General features: G+C 53.6%; 1 protein-coding gene across 2 annotated transcripts in view; it reads right to left on the bottom strand.

Annotated features, from left to right (window-relative positions):
- Positions 1-14,160, bottom strand: part of LOC102394597 (FXYD domain-containing ion transport regulator 6) — a 35,730-nt gene extending 21,570 nt beyond the window's left edge. The window contains exons 1-2 of one of the 2 annotated variants that reach the window (XM_044929711.2): positions 14,032-14,088; positions 10,997-11,066 (exon numbers count right to left, since the gene is read on the bottom strand). The gene's annotated coding sequence lies outside the window, so the exon portion shown is untranslated. Of the gene's footprint in view, positions 1-10,996; positions 11,067-14,031 lie in introns of both variants that reach the window. The other variant, XM_044929710.2, reaches the window with a different exon arrangement.
- Between the last annotated feature and the right edge of the window lie 3,476 nt (positions 14,161-17,636).

The following is a 17,636-nucleotide window of genomic DNA, read 5'->3' as shown; positions in this document are numbered from 1 at the left end:
GTCCTTTGTAAACTATAAAGCTCTGTGATAACAATACCTAACAGCTATTAGGCATTCATGGCATGCCAAGTACTGTTCTAAGTGGTTTATATGTACTAACTCATTCAATTCTTATGGTAGTTCTAGGAAATGGCTCCATTTATGCTTATCCTCATTATACAGAAGGAGAAACTGAGACCAGAAAGAATAAGCAACTTGTCTAAAGTCCTAGAGCCAGAAGGTAGCAGAGCCTGGATTTAAACCCAATCAATCTGGCTCCTGCTCTGAATCTCTCCACCATCCTGCCTCTCTGCTACTCAGTGGCTTTGGGGTCTTGAACAAGTCACTCTACCTCTTGGAGTCTTTGCTTCTGAAACTGTAAAACAGGAATCTCAGGAGCTGTGAGGATTAGATGAACTAGCCTCTGTGCATAAGCAGTTATCATTCACCTACATCCGTCCCTTTGGCATCTCCTTTTGGAGAGTAGGCAGCTCCTCCCCAACTCCAACCTTGAAGGTCTACTGGAGGCTGCCAATCGCACCCCCTCCCTTGTTGCTATAAGGACTGGGTTTGAAACTTCAGTGTCCCTCAGGGATTGTCACATAGTCTGGAAACAATAGAGGAGGGTTCATAGCAGCCAAGGTGTAAGATGTGGGGGTGGGGGAATCCGGTGTGGAGAAGTCAGGCAGCAACTCACCAGGGAAGAGCTGGCAGGAGAGAGAAGCAGGGAGAAGAGATGGGGAGAGGTCCCGGCCAGGTGTGCTCTGGCCGGTCCCACAGGCTCCCTGCCTTGCCTCAACCAGATGCAATGGTTTGGATCATTTGCAATGAAGGGATACCATGTCACAGCAGGAAGTCTCTGCCTGGTAAATAGCAAGTGTTTTTAAAGTATCAACTGCTGATACTATTAATATCATTATTCCCCCACCTCCTTCCTCAGCTTCCGCCTTGATTTTCTAGCTTCTCTTGGGAAATGCGGAAGAGAAACAGAGAACAGAGCTGGGGAAAAGGCCCCAGTGGCCTCCTTTCACTTCCCTCCACCCCTGGAAGTCTCCAGCGTCCCCACAACAGGGGCGGGGACAGGCCTCGGTCCACAGCAGAAGCAGGCAGACCCCCGCTTAACAGAATCAAAAGGCCTCCGGGGGCCACTGCCCTCTTCTTCCTCCAGAAAAGGCTGCATTACCCAGGGCCGCCGATAGGTGGCGTGAGGAGCACAGATCTGCCTGGGGCAGTTGAGGCGGGTGACGTAGCCTACCAGTCCCAAGTGCGGGAGCCCCCCACCAAGAGACCCAGAAACGAGACAGAGGACATGAGACAGAAAAGGAAAGAAATCCCAGAGAAGAGAAGCTGACCAGGGGGAGGGGGCCCAAATTAAAGTGCAAGAGAGGCAGGCAAAGCGAAAAGGAAGAGGCTCCGGGACAGAATGGAGGCTGGCCAAGGAGAGGAGCAACAGAAGGTAAGATGGTGGGATGGCATCCCCGACTCAGTGGACACGAACTTGAGCAAACTCCGGGAGATAGTGAAGGACAGGGAAGCCTGGCGTGCTGCAGTCCATGGGGTCACAGAGTCAGACACGACTTAGCGACTGAACAACAAAGAAACGGCGCTCCTGATAGGGACTGAACAAGGGATGGACAAGGTGGCAAAGCAAGGAGAGGTTGCAGACTGCTGAGAAAAGAAATCTACTTTGGAGAAACATCACACAAGGCTCTGCACTGTCTTCCTCCCCATGAGCCCCCAGCTGGGCCTCCATCCTTGGCTCCCCCCCCAGAGCCTTCACCACGCCCTGCCTGTCCCAGTCACACCAGTGCTCCAAAGAGCAGGGGAAGGAAAATGTGCCCAGGTAGGGTGTGGAGAGTAGGGTCAGCAGGCAGCTGCAGCTCCTGGGAGAAGCCAGTTCACATCCCGCTCTGGCTGCAGGGCGGCTGCCCAACAGGAGACACAGGGCCTCTGCTGTCCCAGCAGCCTGCTGGGCCGCAGCCAGGGGCCTGAGGCTTAGCCCTGGTGGACCTCAGGTGCCACACCCCACGGTCAGCACGCCTAGTCTTCTTCCTAACCCAGAGGCCTCCCAGGAGAAGCCACCGCCTCCCACAAGGGGCCCCTTCAGGGTGTCTCCCTAGGAGGCCTGGGGCCTGAGACTCCCGGGGTTGGGTGGGTGCCAGGCGGACCTCTGCAAGACTGGGATGCTGTGCCCAGGACACCCTGGTCCTCCTGCCTCCTGGATTTAAGGGAGACTGGAATAAGGTCTATCGGACCAGAGACTCCTGTCCTTCAGCCTCAGACCCTCGAGTGTACCTGTGGCAGTCGTAAGACAAAGGGGGACCAACTGTGTTGTGTATGATCCACCCACCCTGCTCCCTGCCCATAATGGCTGAAGGGGATGATCACAGTGATGGTGGTGATGCCCCTAACATCAAACATCTGTAAGATGCCTGACTTACCAGACAACTTCACAAGCATCAGCTCAAAGGAACATCACAGCTGCAGGAGATGTTGGATATCAGGGCCATTATACAGATTCGAGAAGGTGAGGCTCAGAGTCCAAGGCCCCGCAGCTAACAATGGCACAGCTGGCATCGGCCCCTAATTCTGTGGATGCCACGTCCTAGGCTTTTTCCACTCTTCCTCACTGCCTCCCTGGCAGGTGCAGCAATGCATGGGCGCTAAGGGAAATAAAAATGCTGACCTTGACTTGAGACCAAGCAGGGCTCATTGGATGGAAGTGGTCTGACCCAGTCCAGGGGAGAAAAAACAGGACAAGAGAATAACCCAGATAAAATTCAACAGCTTTAACATTGACACCGATGATGTCATTTTCTTCCCCTTTCACGGTTTCCTGCCCAGCTCTGTTCTGTCCATTATGACTGATGTGAAGGCTGGGACCCTGGAGCCCCTTAGGAGGCAGGAGGGCTGGCTCATCCGTCAGCCATCACTGGACCCCAGCTGTTCACAGGTCTTCCTGTCACTCACTCTCAGCTGAGCTTCACACCAGAATGGGCTGCCTTCTCTCCCTCCCAAGCCTCCCCACAGTACCTGCTGGGCACCCTGCTGCTCTCTGCCCAGCAGAACATCTGCATCTATGGGGGAAGCAAGACAGTATCCCAGACAGGTTGTAGGAGGTCCTGGCCATTGGAGCCAGGCTCACAGGGCATGCCAACAGAACTACCAGCCCAGCAACTGACAGCCTTTCAGAGCAGGTTGCCAAGCTGCAGACCCCCCTCCCATTTTTTTCTGGTCTGGCTCAAAATTAGATTAAGGTGTAGAACTGAAATAAAGACAATCCCTACTCAAAAATATATCCACACCCGCAACATTCTCCCAAGGAGAGAGTTCTTAATTCCACCAAACGTTTTGTTTGAAAGGTAAATGCTTCCAATCCTAACAGTTATTTACATCTCAGCCCAAGTTATTGAATTAGGCTGATTTCCAAACAGCTGAGATCTGCCTGCATTTAGGTGGAGAAATTGGTGGAGAAAAGATTAATTTGGGAACGAGGAGTAATTTTGGAAAGAATGGTAACGTTATTCTTCCAGGAACCAAATTAACAACAAGTACTGATGGCCTCCTGTTGCCAAGGACCTCAGTCATCACTGGGGGAGCTGCAGCAACAGAGTCCCTGCCTCGTGGAGCTTACAGTCGCTCTGAGCTCACAGGGTTTGCTCCCTGCCTCCAGAACACCACGTCCTATCTGTGGCAAAGTCCTAGCCATGCTCACTCCTGCAGGACCTCTGTAAGTTTCTCTTCCACTGCTCGCTGTAGTTCAGACCCTCATCACTGCTCCCCTGGGCTGTTGTGGTACCCTGCATAATATGGTAGTGCCTGCGTGCTCAGTCGCTTCAGTCATGTCCGACTCTTTGTGACCCCATGGACTGTAGCCCGCCAGGAACCTCTGTCCATGGGATTCTCCAGGCAAGAATGCTGGAGTTGGCTGCCATGCCCTCCTCCAAGGGATCTTCCTGACCCAGGTTTCGAACACACGTCTCTTAGGTCTCCTCCATTGGCAGGAGGATTCTTTACCACTAGCGCCACCTGGGAAGCCTACCACTGTAGTAGCTGCACCTATCTTTCACCCTCTCCCTATAATCTGTCTTGGACACTAATTGGACTGTATGATTTAATACACCGAATGTGTATGCTGATCACTTCTCTATCAAACTCCAGTGTATTCATGGTGTTTCCATACCCTAATTACTTTTTTAAAAAAATCAAAACTTTTTAGCCTGGCATATAAATACCTCTATCTCTTTTCTACCCTTCTTGTATTTCCTCCCAGTACTTTCAGCTAAGATGATCTACTCCCATCCCCCACCACATTGTATCGAGCTCCAAGCCACTGAGTATCTCTTCCCTCCACTGAGCAGGGCCTTCCTTTCCCTGTGTAGTCCAGTTCTCAATCCTGCATCTTAGGATCACATGTAGAGCTTTTGCATAATAATAATAATCATAATGGGGATCAACTGCTGCTGCTGCTAAGTCACTTCAGTCGTGTCCGACTCTGTGCGACCCCACAGACGCACAGAGCCCGCCAGGCTCCGCCGTCCCTGGGATTCTCCAGGCAAGAACACTGGAGTGCATTGCCATTTCCTTCTCCACTGCATGAAAGTGAAAAGTGAAAATGAAGTCACTCAGTCATGTCCAACTCCTAGCGACCCCATGGACTGCAGCCTACCAGGCTCCTCCATCCATGGGATTTGCCAGGCAAGAGTACTGGAGTGGGTTGCCATTGCCTTCTCCAGGGGATCAACTAAGTCCCACCAAATTCTAAACTCTGGGGGTGTGACCAAGGCATCAGTCATTTTTAGAATCCCTCACTCATTCTAGGGCTTCCCCAGTGGCTCAGCGGTAAAGAATCCACCTGCAACGCAGGAGACTTGGGTTTGGTCCCTGCATCAGGACGATCCCCCATAGGAGGGCATGTCTCCCCACTCCAGTATTCTTGCCTGGAGAATCCCATGGACTGAGGAGCCTGGTAGGCAACAGTCCATAGGGTCACAAGGAGTCGGATATGACTGAAGCGACTGAGCACGCAACACACACACTCATTCTAACGTGCTGCCAAGGCTGAGAAACGCTGTCTTTGTCCAACTGCCACTCCAGCCCATGGACTGAATTGTAGGCTTCTTCCTCCAGACTCAAAGAGCACCTGTGATCTGTCATTAGCACTGACTTACCACACAACACATTCTGGTTTACGCTCTCTTTTTAACAAGGTTCTCCTGGCTGGAAGGTCTCTGTTACCCATGACTTGTAAGAGCTGGGGTGGTGCAGACAGCCACCGAGTGCTGGTTGACAGACTGATGTTTGTCTTCAGGAGGGGAAAGAGCACAGCTCCCATCACCAGGCTTTGGAATTGTGCAGAAGTGGAGGTGCTGAAAGGGACTGGAAGCCTAGCCCTCCCTGTCAATATCAGCAGGGATAAATCATGCTGATGGTACACACCCTTGATTTGGTGTGATGAAAATTACACCCTACCTCTGTGATCTCCCTCCACCAAACCCGTAAGCCAAGAAAAACATCAGATAAATTCCCATTGAAGCGTATATCTACATCTGACCAGTCCTCCTCAAAACTCTCAAGGTCATCAAAAACAAGACAAGTCTAAGAAAATGTTACAGCCAAGAAGAGCCTGAGCAGACATAACAACTAAATGGAATGTGGCTATCTGGAAGAGATTGTGGAATAGAAAAAGGACATTAGGGGAAAACTAAAGAAACCTGAATGAAGATGGTCTTTAGCTAATAACAATATATCAACATTATTTCATCAATTGTAACAAGTATACCACACTAAGGTAAGACAGTAATCAGAAAAATGTGTAGGCAGCTTGTGTTGGAACTCTCTGTACTAGCTGTTCAGTTTTTCTATAAATCTAAAATTTTTCTTTAAAAAGTCTATTAAAAACAATTTAATAAATTTTTAATTCCATTAAAAAAACAAAACAGCTCCCCAACCCCCATCAAGCCCACGTCTGGTCACCTTCCTGGCAAGCAGCGTGAAGCCCTATGCCCTGCTGGTGGTGCCTGATGCTTCTGTAATAGGGGCTGGGCTTCTATGGTTCAGGACCACAAAGCCAAAAGCCCAGCAACGGCTTTTAAAGCTGCCTTTTAAAACAACTGCTTTGGGTCCAACTAGAGGTCATGGATGGATCTGTGGGCTTCAGAGGAAAATGCAACGTCTTCCCTTGATTTGCATGTTAAATGCTCATCAAACAAGCATTAAACATCAAGTATTCTGTTTAATAGCCTAACTACAAAATTCCAGAGAAGGGCTGAAGAGCATAGAGAAGTCAAAGCCTGGGACTGAGGAGAAAGCAGAGAGTGGTGATATTCAAATAGGCTGAGGGGCCCATGGTGGCTGTAGTCACTTTACTGAATTCCTGCACTGCCCTGAGGCGGCTGGACAGCTGACAAGCAGGGCAGGGGTCTCTGGCTCAAATTGCCGCAGCTGACACCCACCAGGGTGGCCCCTTCCTCCCAGGCCCCTCAGGCCTGATAGGGTCTCCTTGAGAAGCCCCAACTCTGGGTCTGCCCCACCATCCTGCACCCCCCAACAGCTGGGAGGCTGCAGGTTGGGCCTACTGGCCCCCATGATGCAGAGCTCTTCCCAGTCCTCAAGCCCAGGCCCAATCCAGCCCAGTTGCGCAGGGGGAGTGGGAGGGACAGAATCCCTTTACCAAGCATAGAGAACTGTTTGAACAAGGAGGCACCTTTATCTTTAATGTGGAATTACTTCTGAAGAAAAGGAAAAGAGCCGACCACGAAAAGAAATAAAGCCCTCTCTTAGAAGCGACACACTGGACTCGCAAATCGCCTGGCTTCTAAAAAGACTCCCTTGGAAAGACCCCAAGCTGGCCCACCAGCAGGGTCGTGGGGCCTTGCTGCTACCCCCAGCCCCCCGTCACCGCCCAATATGACAGTCTTGGCAGCGCCAGGCCAGCCGTCACCCTGTGGCTCCCTCTGACAGCCACCAGAGGCAGGAACACGGGGCAGCCTTGTGCAGCTGACCCCGCCACAGGCCCAGGACACAAGCTGTCCGGAGTGAGTCAGGGAGCAGGACTCACTGCTGCCTGCCAGCCCGGGGGCCCACGCCCCTGCCCCTGAGGGGACCTCAGTCCAGTTCCAGGGAGTCAGGATGGTGGGCCGCAGTGCACAGAAGCCCCAGGCCAGGGCCCTGACAGGCCGGGCGGGCATGAGCAAGTGAGTCAGGCCAGCCAGGGATCACGTCCCCACGCCTGCTGACAAAGAACCATTCAAGAGAGGCCAGACAAACAGTCCCAGCAGCAGAAACAGTAACTCAGAGCAGCTGCCAGGCCAAGAGGCCCAGGAGCCAGGCCCACGAGACCCTGCTCACAGGCAGACTGCAGGATGAGGCCGCTTGACTGGCTCCTTCCACTCTCTCTGCCCAACAACCCACTGCCTTGAGAGCACAGCTCTGGGTGGGCAGTTGAGCCCACAGGGCACTTTGTCTGTGCTCACACTGACTTGCCTGGTGGTGAAAATGACATGGGATGATCCCTGACCTATGGGCCCGTATACTTGGAAACCTGCCGAACCTGGTCACCTGCCTGCATGGAGGTTTACCTCACCTTGTTTTCTCAGCTTCAGGAAAGTACTGTCTCCTCCTTCCTGTTACATGCCTCATTGCCCCAATCCCCATAGAGCCAAGGCCCACGCTTCTTTCCAGGTCCCGTCCATCAGACTATGAGCTCTGTAGCTCTGTAGAAGGGAGGCACCTTCTAGGCATTCTCTGAATCTCCAACACTTTGCAGAGTGGCTGCTCAGTTAACGCCCATGACTGAAGGATCAGACGTTCAGCACCATTATCCTTTTAAGTCAAATTCAGCCTAAGCTTAAAACAACTCAAGGATCTATGTGGAATTTTAAAGGAATTTAAAAAATTTTTCAGTGCTCCCTTCCCCCCATTTCCTCCTGCCCACTCTCCAGGTCTCCATCAAATCCCAGTCACCAAAACACTATGATGAATCAGCTTCCCTCCACTGCCTTCAGTCCTTAAGCACTTCCCAGACCTCCTGAGCTGCGCTCACTCAGTTGTGTCTGACTCTTTATGGGCCCATGGACAGTAGCCAGCCAGGCTCTGCACACGGAATTTTCCAGGCAAGAATACTGGAGTGGGTTGCCATAGCCTCCTCCAGGAGATCTTCCCAACCCAGGGATCGAACCTGCATCTCTTGCATCTCCTGAATTGGTAAGAGGATTCTTCACCACTAGCGCCACCTGGGAAGCTCCCCCAGACCTCCAATGAGGTCAAATTCCTAGTTCTCAAACTCTACCAAAGGAGTAGGACAAACTGAGATGACCCATGGGCAAAAAGGAATGTACACTTTAGGTGTGTGTGGTGTGCACCTGGGGGCGAGTGATAGGCGGGACACAGCCTGGAGGGGCAAGTGGGCTTTCAACATGCCCTGGTGCATGAGGACTTTTTCCCACATATGTTCAATTCACAAATGCTCACTGGGCTTGCTCCATGTCTGACACCATGCCCTCCTCCTCCCCACCCCCGTCTGGGGAAAAAAACGGACCTTGCCTTTGAAGAAGCAGGAGAGGGTGTGGGGAGCAGGCATGGACATAAGTAGCTAAGTGCAGGCCCAGTGGGAGTAGCCTTTAAGGGAAGAAGCAACAGAGCATTTCAGGGGTACCAGGAAGAGGAAAGTTTGTCTGTTTACTAAGAAATGTGCAGACTCTTTGCAATTACATGGACTATAGCTTACCAGGCTCCTCCATCCATGGAATTTTCCAGGCAAGAGTACTGGAGTGGGTTGCCATTTCCTTCTCTAAGAAATAGGAAAAGCTATTTTAAAGAATGAGCACTGGAGAGGGGCCTCAAAGGACACTGTAACGATAACGAGTGCTAAGTCGCTTCAGTTGTGTCCAACCCTCTGAGACCCTATGGACTACTATAGCCCCACCAGGCTCCTCTGTCCATTGGGTTCTCCAGGCAAGAATACTGGAGTGGGTAGCCATTCCCTTCTCCAGGGGATCTTCCGCACCCAGGCATTGATCCCTCGTCTCTTATGTCTCCTACACTGGCAGATGGGTTCTTTACCACTAGCGCCACCTGAGAAGTCCTAAAAAATTGAAAGAAATTCTAATAACAATAACAATGTGTCAGTACTATTATTATTATAGCAATTAATATCTAGCAAGTGTGTTCTATATGCTAGGCACAAAGAAGCACTTGACGTAACTTAGCCCTGCTCAATTCTCATGCCCATTTGACAGATAAAGAAACTGAGGCTTAGAAGAGTTAAGCAAGCTAGGAAGCGTCAGCAGCCAGATTAGACCCCAAGTCTGTGCGTCTCCAAAGGCGACCATCCCCTGCTCTGCAGGCCAAAGTAAGGGTTCATTCCTGCTAGGGCCTGAGCAGAGGCAGAGGGTAGGAAGTCCAAGGCTCAGGATGATCACATGGAGAAGGTGCCTGGTGCGATAGCTGCGGCCGGGACCCAGAGAGCTTCGAGGGCCAGAGCCAGGCATCTGTCCCCACTAACAGGCACGGAGAGGTTGGAATACTGGCCCACAGATCAGTGGTAATAAAAGCAAGAGGGCTGAGAAAGTGGAAGGAGAGAGAGCCCATCACCATGGTCTGGGTGAGAGACTGCAGCTGGGCAAGGTGAGAGGGTGCAAGGAACCTGTGAGCTCACGCCTGTGTGTCAGGTATGGATATTATGTGTGAGTGAGAAGGGGAAAGAGAATTCAAGTGTGAGCCACACATGAGTGAGTGCGGGGGCCCTGCTTGTTGAAGATGGAGGTTGGGGGTTCCTTCTGGGTGGGAGGTGGGGTAAGGTCAGCGGGGAGAAAGGGAGGGACTGGGCAGGAGCACTCAGAGAAATGAAACCATCATCTCAGAGGGCTCTGGGTCCTGCAAAGCCCACAGGGCCTGTCATAGGGAAGGGACCCAGTTAACAACTGTTAAAGGGATGTACGTATGACGTTAAGACCTTGCTTCTGGTCCCCTCCTGAGGACTGGCTTTACCCTTCAGCCATGTGAGGGTCACTGTCATTCTAACTAGATCCTCCCTCATCCCTGGCCCCAAATCAGGGCTTCTGAGCTGAGCAGCCACATTCCCACGGCCCCAGCCTGGTCCCCTGGGCCCCAGCGCCCCTCCTGAGCCTCCCGCTCCCCCGTGCGTCTTTGTAACAAGTGTGTTCCTGGGGGAGCTCCAGGCTGACTTCATACTTTCCCAGGTCAGAGTCTCCCCTCCCCCTTCCCATTCCAGGGCAGAGAAGACGGTGCCAAATTGGATCCAAGGTTTTGTTTCGGCCAGAGATATTCTGCTTCTCATCAGAGACAGACAGCCCTGACCAGCGCCTCCTGTCACGCTCTCCAGTTGCCCCAAGGCTCTCTGTCCGAGGATTCATAGACTCAAAATCAATCTGGCTCATCCCTCCAGAGACCACATCTCCCAAGACTCCACCAGGCCCCGGTTGTTATCCTAGCAAAACAGACCAAGTGGACATGGTGTCCAGGAGGGTCAGGGGCTGCAGCCTGGGAGATAAGAACTCGGTCTCAGATTCTTGAGCATCTCCTATCTCACAGGTTGAAAGGGAAGCCTTCTCAGGGGTGACAAGACCACCCCCTTCCCTGCTCCACTCAGCTACAACCCTGTGTTATAAAATTATAAACACAGTTTGGCACTTGGAGAGAAAAGGGATCTTTTTTAAGACTGTACAGGCTACAAAAACTGGGAGGAAAACAAATGCCTTATAAATCATGAAATCTGACCCCTTTACTGGCAGATGAGAAAACAGAGGCCTAAAATCGTGGAGGCTTTTGGGTTCGATCTGTGGTCAGGGAACTCAGATCTAGTATGCTGCGTGGTGTGGCCAAAAACTAAAAAAGATAAAATCGTGGAGGCTTTCAGTTGCTGGAGATCAGTCTAAGCCATTCCTGACTACCACCAGAAACCTAGTTTGCATCTAAAAGGGCTATCTGGGATATGAATGCAATGCCCCCTGGAGCATAGCCAGGACTACACCTGGGTCTGCACCCCCAGGCTCACCTCCTTTATGCTGCAGGCAGGGGCAGGGCCTCTCGTGACTGGTCTGCCTCCTCAGGTGCTCAGGCAGAAGCTGGTGAGAGATTTGTTAGACAATGAGTCCTGGGGGCTGCCTGGCACAGTCTGCCATCCAGATGGCTGCCAGCGAAGCCCAACGGGGCCAGGGGCCAGGCTCTGACTTACAGGATCCGATGCTCTGGCTTCTCTATGGCTGCGGGGAGTTTCCAGGGTCTAGGGAACTGCCTCTGCTCCCTCCTCTCCTGGCCACATTCTCCAAGAAAACAGAATGAAGCAGGCTCCCCATCCACTAGGGCACCCACACTTTGAAGGGACATGGTAGTCCCCAGAGGATTGGTGGCAACAAAGAAAAAAAGGCAAGTGAAGCAAGTGATGTGCGACAGGAAGTGTGTGTGGGGGGGGGGTGGGGGGGGTGGGGAGGGTAGGTCACAAATCCTAGCTGAAGAGTCAGAGGCCTCAGCCACAGTGGAGTGGGTGACCTCTGAGCCTCAGTTTTCCCATTTGCATGATGTCCCAATTGGATGTCCCCCTTCTGGCTCTGAGAAATCTAGGATTCTGAGGTCAAGGACTCTGTCTTCCTCGTGATCCTGGCAATGAACACACAGTAGGTAGGTACTTAAAGCAATTCACTGAATAGTTGAATGACGTGGGGCCCAAGTCAGTCCAAAGTTCACAAGGTGGCCAGAAAGGAGACTCTGGCCTCCAGAGTCTATCACCAGACCCAGAGAGAAGCTACAGGTCTTGGGAAAGCTCTAGCAATCCAGGAGCCCTTGGCAAACCGCCTTTCTGTCCCAAGACACACAGATGTGCTTGGAGGAGCCAAGGAGAAAGCAGGAAAGTGTCCCTGAGGGATAGAGGGCAGCCTGGACACTCCTTCCCCGCCCATCATCACCCTAAATACACCCTAAATACTTTCTAAATACACCTGGCTCCTCTCTTGCTGGCTCCTCCTCCCAACCCTCCTCAAAGCTTTGTCTCCTCTCCCTGCCCTCCCCTGCTCTCCTAACACAGTCACACCTTTCCTCCTTCCTTTGCGGAGGTTCAGAGCCTCAGCAGGTCTTGGAGCTGCCTGATCCTGTGTCAGGCAGGAAGGCTCAGGGGCAGAACTGAGATTCCTAAGAGGGGCCAGGAGCCTCAGGCTTTCTTAGGGTCAAGGCAGGTAGGAAGCAGTGGGGAGAGATTTAAATTCTGGTCCATGCCCAGCCTCTTGCATCTAGCACGCAGAAGAGGGGCTCCCCTCTGAGGGAGTCTGGAAGTGCATTTCCCCCCATCTTCTGCAGAGTTCTCAGGGAGATGTTTCCTCCTAGCCTTTCTGTGCCTTCCCCTACACGCTCCTCCAAGGAGCTGGATGAGGCAGAAATCTCACTCTCTCTTCCAGCTGGAGACCTGTTCAGAAGAAGTACTCGTGTGTGTGTGTGTGTGTGTGTGTGTGTGTGTGTGTGTGTAGGGAAGCAATGGTATATGTTATTGCTGGTCTGTGTGAAAGCGCACACAGTTCAATGACAGGTGTATGTGTAGCCTTGTGGGTTGTGTGCGGTGGTTTGGTACATGCATGGTGTATTTAGTGTGTACATGGTGTATATATGATATGATATATGTGTGTGCTGTGTGTTTATGTAGTGTATGTGGCAAGTAGGTGTGTCTGAGTGTGTGGGTGGTGTGGTGAGCGTGCATGTTTGGGGTGTGTTTGTGATGTGTACTGTGTGTTGGGGGAGCTGGAGTGGCTAGGGGTGACATCAGTGTGAGGTGGGAGCTAGCATTTCAGGGTCTCCTACCCAGAGAAGTCAGGGGTAATCAGTATCTAGGCAACCATGTTGGGGGGAGGGGAGGAGATATGGAGGTGAGGAATGGGCAGAAAAGGAGGGAGGCTGAGAATTGAAAAGGGGTTTCCATGGCAACTACTGGGCAGGTCACGTGAAAAAGGCCAAAGCAGAAACAGATATAGACATCAGCACATACAGACGATGAGGGCCCTGGGACCCCAGAGTGGGGGCCCTTCCATGGAAGACATGGGCTGCCAACTGATCCATCTCCAAACCTGGAAATCTGGGCCTAGGCAAAGCGCACGATGCCAAGAAGACAAAGGAAGTGGAGACAGAGGCCACACTGCCAGGGAGAAGCCCTGGAAGCCACAACCCCCGAGGCTGGATGTGGGCAGCGGGGGCCTGGCCAGGCCCATTCTCCAGCACGCCTGCTCCCTGCTCCCACCCTCGGGTGCTTCCTCTACCAGCCACCACTTGTAAGAGCCCAGAAGCAAGTGCCAGGAGCCCCTTCCAACTAGGCAAAGAAGCCCAAGAGACACAATGGGGAAGGCTGTGCCAAGGCCAGCCCTGCTGAGGAAAGAGGGCAGGGTACCAGGAAAGGAGGGGATGGGGCCGGGGGACCAGGCCCGCCCCAACCCCCACCCCGCTGGAAGAAGCCAGGACGGGTTAGACAAGAGGAGAGGAACACTGATGCACTCTCATGAACCATGCCCTGGAACGCCAGCCCTTTTTTTACCTGCCCCTCCTCCCGGTGCCCACTGCCCAGCCCCAGCTCCCCCGTCCTCCAAGCGCCAAATCAGCAAGTCCCATTTTGCACGGATCATGTGTGCACACTCATAGCCAGCCACCTCCCCTCGTCTTCACAACCGCACACTCAAGTGTCCACAGCTTCCAAGTAACAAAGGGAAAACTACACCGCCCTGGTACGAGGAGAGCAGCCCTTTCCCCCTCTCCCAAAACCACAGCCCCAAGCTCCAGGCAGCAGCAAACGCCTTATCCGAACAGCTTCACCCCCACCGCCACGGCCTGTCTCCCCCGTCGGCGGCCCCTCTTCTCTTCCGACGCCCACCTCCCCTTTGGGTTTCCATCTCCTACCGGGTCTCCGCTGCCCTAGCGGCGTGCCTGGCGAGAACCGCTCACACCCACCGAAACAAACCTACCCTGGCAGCATCCTGGCGCCGCGCGATCGGTCCCCACCCAAGCCCCTCTCCCTCCTCGTTAGAGGAACCCAACTTCGCCACCTCTGCAGCGGCTTACCTGCGCGGCGTGTCCCCTCCGAGGCAATCCCAGGAGGATGAGTCCGGAGGAACCTGGGAGTGGCGAGGCTGGGGGAGGGCGGTGGGCGAGGCTTTCGCTGTTTTTCCCGCCTCCCCTGCTGGGAAGGGTGGGGGCGGGCTGGAGCGCCGCGTCCGGCAAGGGTGGGGAGTGGTGGGCGGGGGCTCGGCCGGGGCTGGACTCCGGGGACTGCGGTGTCACCGTCTGCCGGCCTCCGGGTAGCGTCGTCGCGCGGACCCCCTTCTCCTCGCCCGGCGCTGCCCGCCCCTCGAGCGCGCCGCCGCTGCTCCTGGGTGCGGGCGGGATTCAAGGGACAGGCCGCTTGGAGAAGCAACAGGAGACCGCCGCCGCGGAGACCGGCCAGGGCGCGCGCATCCGCCGCCAGCTGTTGCTTTTTGGTTTTCCTCGGCTGAGGGTGGGGAGGGAGCAAGACAAACACGATGACAGAGCTAGTGTCTCTCCGAAATAGTAAACTCGGTGGGTGGGTGGGGAGGGAGCGGGGAGGAGGGCGAGGAGGGGTCGGAAAAATACGAGAAAATAACCCAGCACCAGACACTGCAACCCACGTTAACTGGGAGGCTTGGCAATTAGGGGGATGCGCACCTAAAGCATGAATGGCTGTGTTGTAGGCGCGCGCGCGGGTTCTGGCTGGAGTTGTCATTTTCAGCGGGAGCCTGGTGGGCTGCTGGAGGCGGGGGCTCGCCGGAACCACAGCTTTGCCTCCCAGATCCTCCTCATCGGGGCCCGTTGTCCTGCCCCCGCAGGGTCACAGTACTGCCCCCCTCCCAGTCCACTTCTCAGGTCCAAATTCGAGAACGACAAACCTTAATGGGATTTAACTCCTAGCTCGGCAACTCCGCCCGTGATACCACCTAGAGCCCAGCACTGAAGGGCGCTCTGGAGCCTCAGTTTCTTTCCTCGTGAAATGGCGGTGAGAACACTGACCCCCGGGAGCAGAGTGGGCGCTCAGCGAGCAGGCAGCTGCTCTGAGGAGCAAGGCCTGTAGGAAGGGCTCCAGGCCAGGCGCTGGCAGAAACCACGGATACTGCAGGGGCTGGCCACTCGGTTGGTAGCCAGGAAGCCACGCTGCAGGCCATGAAGCTGCCCAGAAGAGCCTGGAGGGGGACCGGGCAGAATGAAGCCCGGAATTCCTGGGAGAAGCTGTCCAAGCCTGAGAGGGGCCACAGGGACTTCCTCACAGACCCTGTACCCTGGAACCATGGGTACTGCCAGCCTTACCTCAACACTCCCAGCCCTGGCCCTCAGTTTTCTCATTTGTGACGTGAAGGAGAGGGACTCGATAATCCAGAACCGCCTTCCAGATGGACCCTCTGACTAAATTATCTTGAGAAACGGTCCAATCTCAAAACCCCAAGGCAGGAAATAAACATGGGTTCCAGAAGGCTTTGCCCAGATGTGGAAGCCATGAGTGGCTGCTGAGAAAGAGTGGGGAACGCTTGAGAGGACAAGACACCTCCATGAGCACCGGACCTTGGACAGAGTGGACGCCTCACTCTGGCCCAGTCCCCAAAGTTCCTTGGGTGCCCGTGAAAATCAAAGCTCTTTCATCAAAACCTGGCTTAGATCTCTCAGATCCGTGTGACTTTACACAGATTTGCAGGGGCAAACCTTTTCCTCTGCACATGAGCATTTGGTTCCAACTGCCCTTCTCCCTGTTCTTTTTGCTCTGCTCTGAGAGATGAAGCCACATCACTCACAAGGCCCTTGTCCTTTGCACACGCGCTTGAGTGCTACCACCTGCCACCTCGCTGTGTTGTTTTTCAGAATTTCTCCTGGTGAGAACACTTCAGATCCTGGCTCTGCAAGTCTGTTTGGGAAAGCACGGGCCGGGGGAGCAGAACTCCAAAGCCATGCCACCTGTTAGTACCTGCCCTTTTCTTACCAGAGAATGCCATGGTGTTTGGCCAAATTACTCAGGTACCTCAGGGCAGCAAAGAGCCACAGGGGAACAGTAAGAGCTGCATCATGTGTGGAAGGGCTGAAAATGTGCTTCTCCCCAGTCCATCCAGGGCCACAGCTGAGGGAGTTTGGGGTGATACAGCTATGCAGTCACACACAAGCTTGTTCTGGCAGGAGTCCTGGCTCCCTTCTAGGGGAGGAAGAAACGCATCTAGCCCCTAGGACACATGCGGACGCCAGTGAAAAAGGTCACCAGCTGCCTCATTCTTTCCACACATTTATGGTATGAGGAGCTACTGGGCACTGAGCCCTGGGCAAAGCTCCAGGCTGCACAGTGAAAGAAAAGTCATGGCCCCTTGGAGCCAATGGGGCTTCTCTGGTGGCTCAGCCAGTAAAGAATCTGCCTGCAATGTAGGAGCCCTGGGTTCGATTCCTGGGTCAGGGAGATCCCCTGGAGAAGGCAATGGCTACCCACTCCAGTCTTCTCACCTGGAGAATTCCATGGGCAGAGCCTGTCAGGCTGCAATCCATGGGGTCACAAAAAGTCAGACACAACTGAGAGACTAATACACACTAGAAACAATGGGTGAGGTAGAGATTTATCAAATAATCCCATGGATAAATGTGTCATTAAAATGGTTTTGAGCTCTGAGGAGGTAGCATTTGAGAAGCAAGCTGAAGGGTCAGGAGGTGTTATGGAGAGGAGGTGAAGGAGCCAAGAATTGGAGTGACAGGAGGGGTTGGGAAATGATGATTCTGACACGGGAACAGAAGCCACATGTGCAAAGACCCTGAGGCAGAAGGCGCATGCATGAAAGGAGCCACTGTGGCTCTGGAACAGAAGAGACAGGTTGGAGAAGGATGCAGACGCCAGTCCAGGCAGGCCTGGTGGTTCCTGGGTGAATTCAACTCTTATCCTCAGGACAATGGGAAGCTTCTGAAGGACCTTAAGAGAGCTGTTGCAAGCTAGAATTGGGGAGTGGCAAACTCTGCAGTGTGGGGGATCCCACAGTCAAAGGTGAGGAACTGTCAGGAGAGCAGGGCTCATGTGAAGCTGGGAAATGGGCCTACACCCCAGTGAAGGGAGCCCTGCATCTCCAGAGGCCAGGGAACAAGGAAAGAGAGCTGGGGCGGAGGGGCCCTCGTCACAGTAGGACGAGGAAGGACAGAAACTGTTTCTAAATCCTCCCCACCCCCACCCCTCCAGAATAAGAGCCATGCCAAGACCTAAGGTTTGGAAGGCCGGTGTAACTCTTTTGAGCTTACGGACTCATCTGTGCTTTAAAGCTGAGCGAAATACCTTGCAATAGTGCAGCTAAGACTCCATGTGGATTGCCCCCAGTTGCCTTGTACTGTGGCAGACACAGACCTTCAGCATGTCAGCAACCCAGGTCACACAGCCATGGACAGGAAGCAGAGGGCCTGCCGGGAAAATTAAAAGAGCAAGACCAGAAGCCATCCGAGGAGACCCCTGCCCTTCCTAGGAGGCCCCTTTGGGTGCTGCTTCATCCTGGGGTGCAGACTACAGGACCCAAGCAGACCCCACCCACCAGTTGTTTACTCTGTGTCCGTTTGTACTCATTCTGCTTTGTAGGAATTTGAAGGCGTGCTATCCCAGACTTCAGCCAAATGCTAAGCCCCCAGACCCTAAGACAGAACTATTTCCT

This window comes from Bubalus bubalis, chromosome 16 (assembly GCF_019923935.1).
Source record: "Bubalus bubalis isolate 160015118507 breed Murrah chromosome 16, NDDB_SH_1, whole genome shotgun sequence".
NCBI classification, from domain to species: domain Eukaryota; kingdom Metazoa; phylum Chordata; class Mammalia; order Artiodactyla; family Bovidae; genus Bubalus; species Bubalus bubalis.
The sequence above is the reverse complement of the archived record's forward strand: the minus strand, read 5'-3'. Positions and strand labels throughout refer to the sequence as shown.